Source organism: Tamandua tetradactyla, chromosome 21 (assembly GCF_023851605.1).
Source record: "Tamandua tetradactyla isolate mTamTet1 chromosome 21, mTamTet1.pri, whole genome shotgun sequence".
Lineage (NCBI taxonomy): Eukaryota > Metazoa > Chordata > Mammalia > Pilosa > Myrmecophagidae > Tamandua > Tamandua tetradactyla.
The window spans coordinates 35260306-35273673 of NC_135347.1; the positions used below are offsets into that span (position 1 = coordinate 35260306).

General features: G+C 40.7%; 1 pseudogene; it reads right to left on the reverse strand.

Moving 5' to 3' along the window:
- Positions 1 to 9563: 9563 nt before the first annotated feature.
- LOC143665187 (baculoviral IAP repeat-containing protein 2-like) lies at positions 9564 to 13153 on the reverse strand (annotated as a pseudogene).
- Between the last annotated feature and the right edge of the window lie 215 nt (positions 13154 to 13368).

Genomic DNA, 13368 nt, shown 5'->3' on the forward strand with positions numbered 1-13368 from the left:
AAAAAATAAATAATGGGGGGGGATAAAAGGTAAAAAAAATGGGTAGATTGAAATACCAGTGGTCAATGAGAGTAAGGAGTAAGGGGTATGGGATATATGAATTTTTTCTTTTTATTTCGTTCTCTGTAGTGATGCAAATGTTCTAAAATAATCATGGTGATGAATACACAACTATGTGATGATATTGTGAGCCTTTGATTATATACTATGTACAGACAGTATGTTTGTGACAATTTATCAATAAAAATATTAAAAGAAAAAGTAACATGGGCCATGTCCCTGGTAAAGCATTCCAATGGCTGTACAATTATTCATTACAGGGTATAGGACCAAATGGGAATTTTTATTTCACTATGGGAAAAAAATATATTTCTACTCTGAATTGGGTTGAATAATGGTGCACCAAAAGATATGTCTTTGTCCAAATCCCTGTAACCTGTTAATATGACATTATTTAGGAAAAGGGTCTTGGCAGCTGAGATCATCCTGGATCACCAGGTGGGCTCTAAATCCAACACTCACATCCTTATGAGAGGCAGAAGAGGGGAAGGCACAGACCCACAGAGGAGGATGCAATGGGAAGACAGATGCAAAGATTGGAGCACTGAGGCCACAAGCCCAGGAAACGGACAAATGCCTGGAGCTGCCAAAAGTTGGAAAAGCCGAGCCCTGGATTCTCCCCTAGAGCCTTCAGGGAAGTGTAATCCTGCGGGCACCTGGATTTCAGACTTCTGAACTCCAGAACCATAAGATAATAAATTTCTGTTGCTTTACACTGAAAAAGAAACTGGCGAGGTAAGAGCACAAGGACTTCACAGATTCCATTCCAGAGAGACGAGGCAGCAGTGGTGGCAGCAGGAGCCTCAACCACGTGGACAGCCCCCCCCCCCCCCCGCCAGAGGCCACAGGACCCACCGCTCGACAGCCATGTGCAGGCTCAGTGGTGCCAGCGGGGGTCCCCGTGCCCAGCAGCAGCAGCAGCATCTTCACTGCATCGTAATTTGGGACCATTGTTCCAGCCTCCAAGCCTGGTCTGCTCTCCCTCCCAAAGGTTGGCAAGCTACGCAGTATTTTTAAATAAATGCCTTTTTTTGCTTGCAGCTAGAAACCCTGATCCCACATTCCGCCTGAAGAGTTTTTAAGTGACGTCTTCAAAGTTCTGAGTTTCTGCAGGGGAAGATCAGGAATGTTAAGAGAGAGGCATTCTCTGCCTCGCATCCCCATACTCTTCAGCCAGGAGAATCTTACTTTTATATTTTCAATACTGTGATTCTCTATACAATTTTCTTAGGAAAAAATAGTTCTGTTCCTATTTTTTCAAAGTATGTTTGAAAATGACCACGCAATATACCATACACATATACAAATATAATCACAAGCAACGAATTGTTCGGTAAAGAGAAAGAAAACATTAGTCAAGATAACTGAATATTTAAATGTCACTATGGTCCCTTGAAGCACATATTCTTTGTTCCAGGGCAGATCTTTAGTGGTTCCTCCTAATGAAGGCTAATTAAGACTTATTTTGATGGAAGAGTGAAATGGGATATGAGGGGGAGATAAACAAAGGCTGTCTGACAAACTGCATGGAGATGTGTTACCTGAAAAGTGAGGAGGCCCTAGCTGTGGTCCCTGACCCCTTCCATCTGGAAGTTTCCATGTTATTAGATCATCTCAGTGGGAAGCAGCAGCAAAGCCAGGGGAAAGGTCCAAACCTCATGATGGAGACTGGACCTTCTCTTCCCACCCTTACAGCACAAGCAATCTCTGCTGGACCAACGAAGGGCAGGACCTCAAGATGTGTAGCTCCTTTGTGCCTCAGTCAGCAGTGAGCAGGGACCACGTTCACCCGTGACCCGACCAGCATGGCAGCGAGTGTCTCAAAGCAGCATAGATGGGGCTCAGTGGAAATCCATCAGAGCAAGTGAGCCTTCGGGATTCCTTGGACTTGTCACAGGAAGGAGGGATTCCAGGGGAAGAAATAAAGACATTGTCTTGACAGTGATATGAGGGCCAAAGCCATTTTATTTTAATATGAAAAGGAAACATGAAAGCACAATAATGTAAGTACACTGAATGAAGCTGAATGTGAGTATGATAGAGGGACAAAGTTTGGGGGCACTTATGAAACCAGAAGGAAGGATTGACAATAAAGACTGAGATGGTGCAATTTAGGAAAGCCCAGAGTGTATAATGATGGCGATTAAATGTACGAATTGAAAATGTTTTTGCATGAGGAAGGACAAAGGAGTGTCCGAATCGCAGGGTGTTTAAAGTAGACGGTATACGGGAAAGCGTGCGATCAGTGCAGGCGAGGGTCTGTGGTCAACAGTAACGCTGTAATATGCGTCCAGTGAATGCAGCGAAGGCATTACGCCAAAACTGGGTGTCGGCCAGCACACGAGAGGATCGGGAAAGGGGTGCGGACTCTTTGTGGAAGAAGGGGAGATGTCTTCAGACAGAGTATGGTGGCTAAGGCATGTCCATACACTTGGGCTGGATTGTATGATGTGTGCATAAAACTATTTAAAAATGAAAGAAATAAAAAAGGGAAACATGACGAAAAAAGAAAGAATTAAAGATAAAGTTTAACCATAAAAAAAAAAGAAACCTGGCTTTATTTTATGTGCTAAGCTGGCAGCACGGGAATTACGTCACATGCAGTCTTGGAATTGGACGAGTCTTAGAGTGACACAGAAAATGAATATTCTATACATTTAGAGGCAGCAGTTCTCAACCAGGGGGAATTTTTCACGCACAAACCACCACCAACACCTCCAAGAGGACATCTGGCAATGACTGAAGACATTTGTGATTATATATCTGGAGGGGTGCTGCTGACACGTGGTGGTTTGAAGCTACAAATACTGCCTAACCGTTCAACGCCCTCTACAACAAAGAATTATCTGCCCAAAATATCAAAATTACTGAGGTTGAGAAATGCCGACTCAAAGCAAGAGAGATCACTTTTATCTGTGTGATAAAAGTGTATTAAGAGAATACCAAAGGGAAAGCGTCATCAAAGGTGCAAGACATCAGGTCAGGGAGATATGTTTTCTGGAAGAATTCACAAGCCCAGTTAGAGAAGTTATTGATGAAAAGAAGATGCTGCTGTGATTACGTGTCATCAAGAAAAAAATAAGTGAAACAAAGTGAGATGAAGAAGAAATTAAACTATCTACCCATCCAAGAGCACACATGTTAAGTGTGTTCAATAGAGTGATAAGGGTGGGAAGCTATGGTTTTATATACATAAGGAATCCTTTTTTTTTTTTTTTCACTGTTTATTTGTAAGTATTTCCTCCCCTCCATGCCAGGTAGATTGAATTTCCTCTGATGGCCCAAAGAAAAACTAACACTCCCCCCCCCCCCCACATCACAGGCCACTTAAACAAGAGGAGAGCAATTAACTTTTTGACAATACTAAACTTAACAAGATATTTGAATACCGTTTGTTCTAGTTTGCTAATTGCTGGAATGCAATATACCAGGAACAGAATGGCTTTTTAAATGGGGAATTTAATAAGTTGCTAGTTTACAGTTTTAAGGCCGAGAAAATGTCCCAATTAAAACAAGTCTATAGAAATGTCCAATCTAAGGCATCCAGGGAAAGATACCTTGGTTCAAGAAGGCCGATGAAGTTCAGGGTTTCTCTCTCAAGTGAGAAGGCACATGGCGAACACAGTGAGGGCTTTTCTCTCAGCTGGAAAGGCACATGGTGAACACAGTCAGGGTTCCTCTCTCATCTGGAAGGGCACATGGCAAGCATGGCATCATCTGCTAGCTTTCTCTCCTGGCTTCCTGTTTCATGAAGCTCCCCAGGAGGCATTTTTCTTCTTCATCTCCAAAAGTCACTGGCTTGTGGACTCTCTGCTTCATGGTGCTGCAGCATTCTCTGCTCTCTCCAAATCTCCCATTCTCCAAAATGTTTCCTCTTTTATAGGACTCCAGTAAACCAATCAAGACCCACCCAAATGAGTGGAGACACATCTCCCCAATCCAGCTTTACAACCACTCTTGATTGGGTTACATCTCCAGGGAGATGATCTAATTACAGATTCAAACATACAGCATTGAATAAGGATTATTTTGCCTTTACAAAATGGGATTTAGATTAAAACATGGCTTTCCTAGGGGACATACATCCTTTCAAACTAGCACAACCTTCTCTCCTCTATCTCTTGCTTCATTCTCCATTTGTTTTTGTTTTGTTTTATACTTGAGAATTATTTCCCAAAGTGTTCTTGATAATAGGTCAACTTTCTTTGAAGGCAATTCAAATTCTCCCATTTGAATTTGGCTGGAACAGAAGATGCTAAATTTGTTTCATTTATTCATTTACTCATTGCATCCAATACTACTTTTTGAAGTCTGCTGTCATCTAATTCTTCTTCCTTTACAGATGATTTGTTCTTTCTCTCTAGCAGCTTCTAGACTTTTCTCTTTGTTTATACAACACTTGATTTCTGTAAAATGTGGGAATGTATGTTTTTTACTTTGTTCTCTGTGGGGTACTGATGTGGATTGAATCATATACCACAGCAAAATGTGTTCTTAATCTTAACCCATTTCTGTGGCTACTGTAAACAGAACCTTTTGAAGATGTTAGTTTTAGTTAAAATTTGACCAACAGAATTAGTTGGACTTTACTCTGAATTACTGAAGTACTATAAGAAGAACGAAATTCAGACATACAGAGAAGAAGCCAAAGGAAGCAAGACACTGGAAGTCAAAGGAACCTGGAAGTGAACAGAGAAGATGTCACCATGTGCATTGCCATGTGACAGAAAAGCCAGGGGCCAAGGATCACCAGCAGCCAGCCCTAGAAAGCCATAGTTTTCAGTGACTTTGCTGACACCTGATTCTTGAACTTCTAGCCTCAAAACCATGAACCAATAAATTGCTGTTATCTAAGTCAACCCATTATATGATATTTGGTTTAGCAGCGAGGAAAATAAACTAGGTACTCTACAGGCCCATTCCATCTGAGATCATTCAAAACTCTTTAATCCTGGGAAGTTTATTGTCATTATTCCTTCCAATAGTCCTCCTTGGAGGTTTTTGCTTTTCTCTTTTTCTGGGACTCCTATCAGCTGACACTGACACTTCTACTTCTATCCTCTGATATCTGTGTATCTGTGTTGTGTGTGTGTGTGTTTATCAAGTTCATTTTTAATCTTTGGTCTGTCCTAATTCTTTTGCTTTAGGTAGTACATGTTGCCCAGTTTCAGTCTTTCTTTAATTGCATTTTCACTCCTGAAGCTGAGTTTTTCTATCCTGTGAACTCGTATCAAAAGAGGTAATGAGCTCCTCTCTAATATTCAGCACTGGGGAAAGAATTTAAGGGGCCAGGGGGAGGGCCGCTGTTCTTATTCCCATTTGCTAACATTCCCAGCCTCCTCTCCTCTAATCGGGATCACCTTTGGCCTAAGGGAGAAAAGGGGATGGATGTCTTGATGTTGCAAGTTTCTAGAATCCATGTTTCCTTCTTGCTCCTATTGCTTCTTCAGTGTTGATTGGGGGGAAGGAGCCAGTAGCCATGAGTTGAATGATCAGCAAAAAGTAGAGATGTCAAATAAATCATTGCTTTCAACTAAAAGGACAATTAGAAGAGAGGTGATACACAGGTGAAACAGAGCTGGGTCCCACCTTATCATGGCTTTGCCTGTCATGCATGTCCCACTGGTCCAACATCTGACCCCCTAAGCTGGTGACCTGACCATGAGTCAGGGGCAGCTGGAGTCCCTGACCTCGGGGGTCCTGTCCAAGCCTCAATGTTCAATTTTCTATAGTCCTTGGAGGTTGACTCTAATTGGCCCAGAATCCTTCTTCATTGGTCAGTTCAAACATGTGCCACAATTGCCCAAGCAAGTAGGAAGGGAGGGCGGAGTCAGCTCGTAGCAATGATTAGCCAGGTTGGCAGGAACAGAGGTCTGGGGAAACAATGCAGCCTTGTTCTGCCTCAGTTACTGAGTGTCCTCAATAGCTCTTTGCTCTGAGAAACCAGAGCCATTTCCTTGGTAAAAAAGAGTTTACAGCTCAAGCCAAAGCCGTGTGCAGGCGTGCGTGTATGTGTGCAGGTGTGTGCAGGTGTGTGCAGGTCACACATGCTTAGCTTTCGAAACAGGCCTTGCAGATGCCCACATAGCAACAAACTACCATTTGACCCTGTTTCCTTAAAGAGCTCCAAGACACAATTTTCAAAAGTTCATAAATTAGAGAGAAACAGAATGAGTAGACTTTCAAACTTCAAAGTCTCCGAACAAGGTCCTGACAATGTCAGCCTCCTTCCTATTTCAGTGGCTCAATTTCTTCCCAGCCATTTCCCTAGACACCAAATGAGGTGTTTCTGAACACTGCAGCATTCCCTAAAGCTTGGGTTAGAGAACTTCTATTACCTGAAGTTTATGTATTATGATCATATATGCATGAATAGATTAAATATTAAAATATTTAATATAACATCAAATATTAAAATATTCCAGTGACATGCCATCCTTATAATATACACGAGATACCAGTGAGTGAATAATATAACAATAAGTATCACATTTCAATGCTTACCACATCCCAAACACTGTTCTAAGTGCTTTACATATACTTATTTATTTATGACTGTCTACAAAGAAAACACAAAAGCACCATAGCTGGTAAATGAATAAATAAAAAGTGGAGAGATGGATGCATGGACAGCCAGATAGATGCACTCACAGACTGATGGGTAGGCGATACACAGACAGATGATAGATAAATGGAGATAAAAATTAAAAGCTGAGTCTATTGACTTGCCAGGAAATAGAAGCCAGGCCAGTGAAAAAAATTCACTAAGTAATTGAGGGGGAAAAGTCAGAGCTTTTAAAGTGCTAGAGAGTGGGCGTTCATGTGGTTTCAGCTCATTAAGAAGCGGAAAGTAGCACTTGGGAGAAAACAGAATGAGTCTAAACACAGTTGGTTAAAATCTACCCCTCTGCTCATTGTTTAGAAAGAGTCCTCTGTAAGGGTCAGTCAGAGGCTGGTGTCCCCAGGTCCCTCCACGTCAGTGCCCTTTATCAGCTGCAGTTGGTTAGGTCCAGCTATGAAAGCAAATAAATCAATTGTGGCACCTCCTAGGCAAGCGCTCTATACGCAGAACATTTTCCTTTACGGTCCTCGCAACAACCTTCTGGGGGGGGGGGGCTGCAATTATTATCCCCATTTTACAGAGGGGTAAACTGAGGCACAGAGATGTTAAAACATTTGCTCAATGACAAGGTAAGATTCAAACCTGGGGGGTGCAGGGGCCCCACTCTTAGCCCTTCTCCTCAGCCACTGCACACAGATCGAAAACCAATTATTGATGTATGTCGTTTATTTAAAATAATTCAAGTTATTAAATTGTATTAATAAAATTTAGTTTTAAATTTCAACAAATTTAAATGAACAGATATTAACTCAGTGAGTACCATGATTAGTTCTAACACAGACTACTAGGTTTAACTTGAGATCTAACTCTATAATCTTTGCAAACTGTTCCATAAATGTTGGCTATTTTATGAAGAAAATAAAAGGGTGTCTCTGCCTTTCACGCAACCAGTGTGATCTGACGCAAAGGCGATTCCAAATAAGAGTCCTTACGTCGTCTTCATCCACAGCAGAACCATTGGAATGAATGTACTGCCTTGTAAGGCTAATACCTTATTAAAGGGCAATATTGTTTCAACGTATAGTTTTTAGTATGTTTGTTGAAAAACTCAGTATGATGACAGCACGTGTGGTAGTTCGCATGTGCATTGAACTCATCTAGAGAACTTTGTGGCTGCCCTTCTTGCCAATCTCAGGGCCATAAACCTAAATACAGTCTGCAAAAGTAAGGTTTCATTAGAAGAAAGGGATCCATACCTATGAACATTTTAAGTGCAAGACTAAAGTATCTTTGAGAATTTTTACAAACACAAAGATTTTTAAGATTCAATATTTCGAAAGACCTTCTGGAGACTTGAATTATTTTTCAGTAATGTGTTTCCACTGAACCAGCAACATTTTTCTCCTAATTCCTCTCGTAAATGGTGATGGTCATTTATAGACTGGCTTTTAAGATCTAGTCACCAAGAACTCTTTCTTTGGACTTGTTTGCTCTGAGCTCCAAGTGACTGAATTCAACATCCACTTATCCAGAATGCAAACAACCAGAGCTCAGATAACCAGAGTTTGTTTTCTGCACTCACTTTTCTAGAAAGAAGAGAAAAGTGACACTACTATGGTTATTGCTACTACTACTATTATTAATGGCTATTATTCATCAGTAAAAAAAATCACTGTTAAGGATTTTATGTAATTTTAAAAATTGTTCTTATTTGAAAAGTAACATTCTTGGTAAGCTCCAAAGGCAGATAAGAAACACAAAAACAGCAATACATGTAAGTTTTTCTCTCCCACCCCTTTTTCTATTCCTCTGGCTCCTTTCCCCAGAGATAACCACAGTTTATCAGCTATCTTTCCAGGGATATTCCATGGCTAAATCAGTATGTATTTATATATTTGTAAATAATATATACATATACACACACACATTCATATATGTGTGAATACATATAAGCATGTGCATTTATTGTGTAAATAAATATAATCTTCTAAAGTGTTTTTACATAAATGGTAGCATTTATGTTCTAAATCTCACTTCTTTCTGTTAATATCTCTTAGTTCTATACATAAGCCACATTATTCTTAATGACTACATGACATATAATTTCTTGATGTACCAAACATTTTACATGGAAGCTTAAATGGTATGCAAAATGCCTTATAAATTTTTTCCCAAATCCTCACATTGTTAGCACCATATAATAATCTCTATGTTCAATTGGGTGCACTGAAATGTCTCTGGGATCAAGAAAAGGCTAAAAATTATGTTCAGTATAGTTTTGCTTTAAAACCTATTTTATGGAATTTTGGAAGAAAGATCAGAGATACCTGAAATGCTGTTTATCTTAACCAGTCCCCAGTCACTCATCACGAGCACACTACTCCTTGTTGCCACTAGGTGGCGCCACAATCATACCTGTCTTCATCTGAGCCTCAGGAACCTGTTCACAGCTTACCCAACTAGGTCAAGACCCACTGGTCTCGGGTTAAGTTGCATCCTGTGTGGTTACACAGAACCCAGAGTGAGGAAGACAGTGGTAGGGCACTTTATGCAAAGAAGAAGAATATCCACGGGTAAGGAAATGACTAAGGCAGGTGCGGTACTAACAGCAGGCCCAGGATTTTCCTCCTGGGGATGCTTTCAATAGTGATGGGATCACCCATCCCCGGGGCGGGGCCCAGCGAGGCCCGGAGGTGAGGCAGGGGCCCAGGGGCTGCAGACATCATCCGCGGCCTTCCAGCTACCACTGCTGACCAGCAAGGCAGAAATTAAGATTAAACGTGATATATGATACTATCAAATTGTTTGAAAACAAGATCGCTAGTCCCAAAGCAGAGGAGAGCACAAGAATATTACTAATTGACCAATAATTCCTTCTTACTTCTGATGGCTCCAAATGTTTAATATCTTGAGGTCTTTTCTATTTAGATTAAGAAATAGTCTATTTTTCTTTTTTGAAAGAAATATAGGAGCAGTACTCGATCACACCTCTGCAAACAGGGCATGTTCATAGAGAAGGGCTCATCCCTGGGACACTACCAGGTGGTCACAAGTTACGAATACAATAGAAACATCATTGCTTCATTGACTGTACACGTTCCAAGTTCTTTCTTCCTGTAGCCTCCTCAGTTGTCCTTCCAGTGACAGACCTGAAACATCATCTGTGGTAATACACATCACATTCTTTTCACCCCATAAATCCTTACATAAATAATGTAGAGTCACTTTCTTAGGCAGTTTTTGAAGATACTGGCTGCAGCATTTCCTTTAACTAAAGTGGTATCAATCAGTTCTCTTGTTTGTAAAGGTATCTGCATTTTTTTATTAAGAATACCATGTTCCTGTTTATTAATTACACTGGCTGTTAAAAAGATTATCCGAGATGGGAAGCACACATGTCAACTGCTGAAAGAGAGCCATTCTATTCTCCAAATTAATGACAAGCTATCTGACGCCATTTCTTCAGTTTGTCTTATCTTCTCCTGCTCTCTTTTTTCATCTTCGGCATTAAGAACTACTGACACAATATCATTAACTGTGTTATAATTCTCTACAGTTGTTAGGCTTTTACTCGGAACTGTTTCACCAGGCTTCTACTGAAGCCCGTTTTCAAGGCAGCTTAAACCACTGTTGTGTTCATCATGACTGCATCTTCTGAAGAACCTTCTATAGGTCCAAAATGAACAATGGCAGATCAGCGTTTTCATCTCCAGGAGCTTCTGAAGTTGACAATAGCTGTTCAAGAAGATGAGGATAGCTAACTTGAATCTTGTCAACAAACTCCTGACCTTTCCTATGTATCAAGAACTCACACCTTGGAGAAACAGGGTGTGGGGACATGAATGGACATTTGCACCCTGGTGTTTCTGGCAGCAGTGTTCAATCCATGATGGATGGAGGTGGCCTAAAGGTACAATGAGTGAGGAATGGAAGGGGGAACTGTGGTGTTTATATACAACGGACTACTGCGCAGCTGCAAAAAGGAATGAAGTTGTGAGGCCTGCAAGTAGGTGAATGAACCTAAAGGACTAGATGTTGAATAAAATGTCAGGAACAAAAAGACAAATATTATCATTCTTCAATCATATGGACTAATTATAAAATAAAAACTCGGTGAACTGAAGTGGAGAGCCTGGGTTATCAGGTTAGGGCCTATTGTGAAGGGTCCTGGATTGTAGCTCTTACAGCAGTCATGCATATTCACAAATTATAACTGTTATTTCTAAGTCCTGAGATATTGAGCTGTTTGTACATCACCTGCTCATTCCCAGAAACTTAAGGTATTTATGTGACATCTGAGACTCAGAGTTAGAGCTCTGAAGCTATGAAATTCAGCAGTACCCTATGCAGGAACTGTTTAAAGAGTTGAAGAAGGAATCAGACTTTGAGCACAGATATGAAGGAAGCTGATCTGGATAGGACCAAGGTAAATCAGAATACAGAATAAAGGATGATATGGTCCGTATTTTAAAACTTCAACTTCTGTGTGAGACCAAAGGAAGAGATACTTATTTGGTGCAAAAATGTATATTTCGGGGAGTGCATTACCTAATTTAACTTTTATGATCAGTTTAGTTGCACACCATAAGTACACGGAATCTCGAATAGAATGTGACATTTTCCTGGTTTGCACAGCTTAGTGTGATGATGCCCCAATATATCCCAGAGTAATTTGGGCAGTAAATAAAGAAGAATTTGCAAAGTCCCCTTGGGGGACTGGGGAGAAAGGAGGAAATATTCAACTTCCCCATTTGGAGAATTTCTGATATTCTCGCAAGCAGTGGGGACAACCAAATCAATAGGCCGAGCCCTCGATCTTGGGGTTTGCCCTTATGAAATTTATTCCTGCAAAGGATAGACTAAGCCTACTTAAAATTAGGCCTAAGAGTCACCCCCAGAGAACCTATTTGCCACTCAGATGTAGCCTCTCTAAGCCAACTCGACAGATGAGCTCACTGCCCTCCCCCCTACATGGGACATGACTCCCAGGGGTGTAAATCTCCCTGGCAGCATGGGACAGAACTCCTGGATGAGCCGGGACCTGGCATCAAGGGATTGAGAAAGCCTTCTTGACCAAAAGGGGGAAGAGAGAAACGAGATAAAACAAAGTTTCAGTGGCTGAGTGATTTCAGAGTCAAGAGGTTATCCCAGAGGTTATTCTTATGCAGTATATAGATATACCCTTTTCAGTTTATGGTATATTTGAGTGACTGGAGGGAAATGCCTGAAACTGTTGAGCTGTGTTCCAGTAGCCTTGCTTCTTAAGGATGATTGTATAAAGGTATAACCTTTACAGTGTGACTGTGTGATTGTGAAAGCTTTGTATCGGATGCTCCTTTTGTCCAGGTTATAAACAGATGAGAAAAAAATATGGATAAAGATAAATAAATAATAGCGGGATAATGAGTAAATTAAATGGGGTAGATGTCAATACTTATGGTCAGTGAGAGGCAGGGGTGGAGGGCATTGGATAGAGGAGTTTTTTTCTTTTTTCTGGAGTGATGTAAATGTCCTGGGAAATGATCATGGTGATGAATACACAACTATGTGATGATGTTGTGAGCCATTGATTGTGCACCATGTATGGAATGTATGTGTATGAAGATCTGTCAATAAAAATATTTTAAAAAAGAACTCACATCTTGGAAACCACTTGGCATATTCTACCCATGGATCATCTCTAGATTCCCAGCACCTCAAGCCACCATCACAACAAAGGCATTTGCCATCATTGCAACCTACATAATAAAAGCCACCACTTGCAAACGGCTCAGGCTCAACTGGAATACCAGATGGCCAGTACATAAATGTTCTCAGTCTCACTGCATATGTCTGCATGCTCAAATTTGAAATGTTAAATCTCAGTGTTCCAAGGGAATTTTCCAAAAAAAATGCACAATTGGCAAGATGTCTCCAATGGTTCTGCCACAGTATCACCCTTTGGTTTCCAATTACTCAGTTTCCCACGACAGGCAAAGCAGACTACCCTACCTCTGGGTCCTTTATAATAAAAACCAGTTCTTGCCAATTCTGATGGTGACAAAAAAGCTAACGGCCACATAGGGAAAGTAAGAAATGTGGCTTCTTCAGTACTCATTGCATAACAGTAGGGGTTAGTCCTCAAGGGAGAAAAGTCTTCCACAGTTCTGGAATTAACAGGGTTTGGGGAATCGTTGGAATAAGACCCAATGAATGAGCCACTATGTTCCAAAGTGGGAGTTAATGAATGTGCAAAACTGTTTCTCATTGGAGAAGTATTCTTAAAGTTGGATTCCAGGCTAGTAACTGAAACCAGATTCTGAATAAAGCTACAGTCAGGATACAACTTGTTCATGCTTTTCAGTAGCATTGTCTCCTTGTTTCCAGTTATCCAGCATCAGGCCATAACAGCAGCATTTGACCTTGTCATTCACACCAGTAATAAAAACCAGCACGAGCAAGGCTCCTTTCTGAAATAGGAACAACGGTGGGGAAAGTAGAATATGTAGGGTAATAGTATCCGTAGAGTTCATATGAAAAGTCATATTTCATTTTCTGTTTGTTGCCATATGTCCAATTGGGCAGGAATGTACTATCTTGCATTTTACTCACAAATTTTTTCTGAAAGGGACCTAGATCGAGTCTTTGGAAGGTAGTTGTGTACATGAGTAGGTGATTCTACTTTTTGATGACTAAAAGGCTTCACGTGAAATTTTTTTCTCTCTTCACACTAAATTAGATTTTTATCACAAAAAGGAAACAAATGA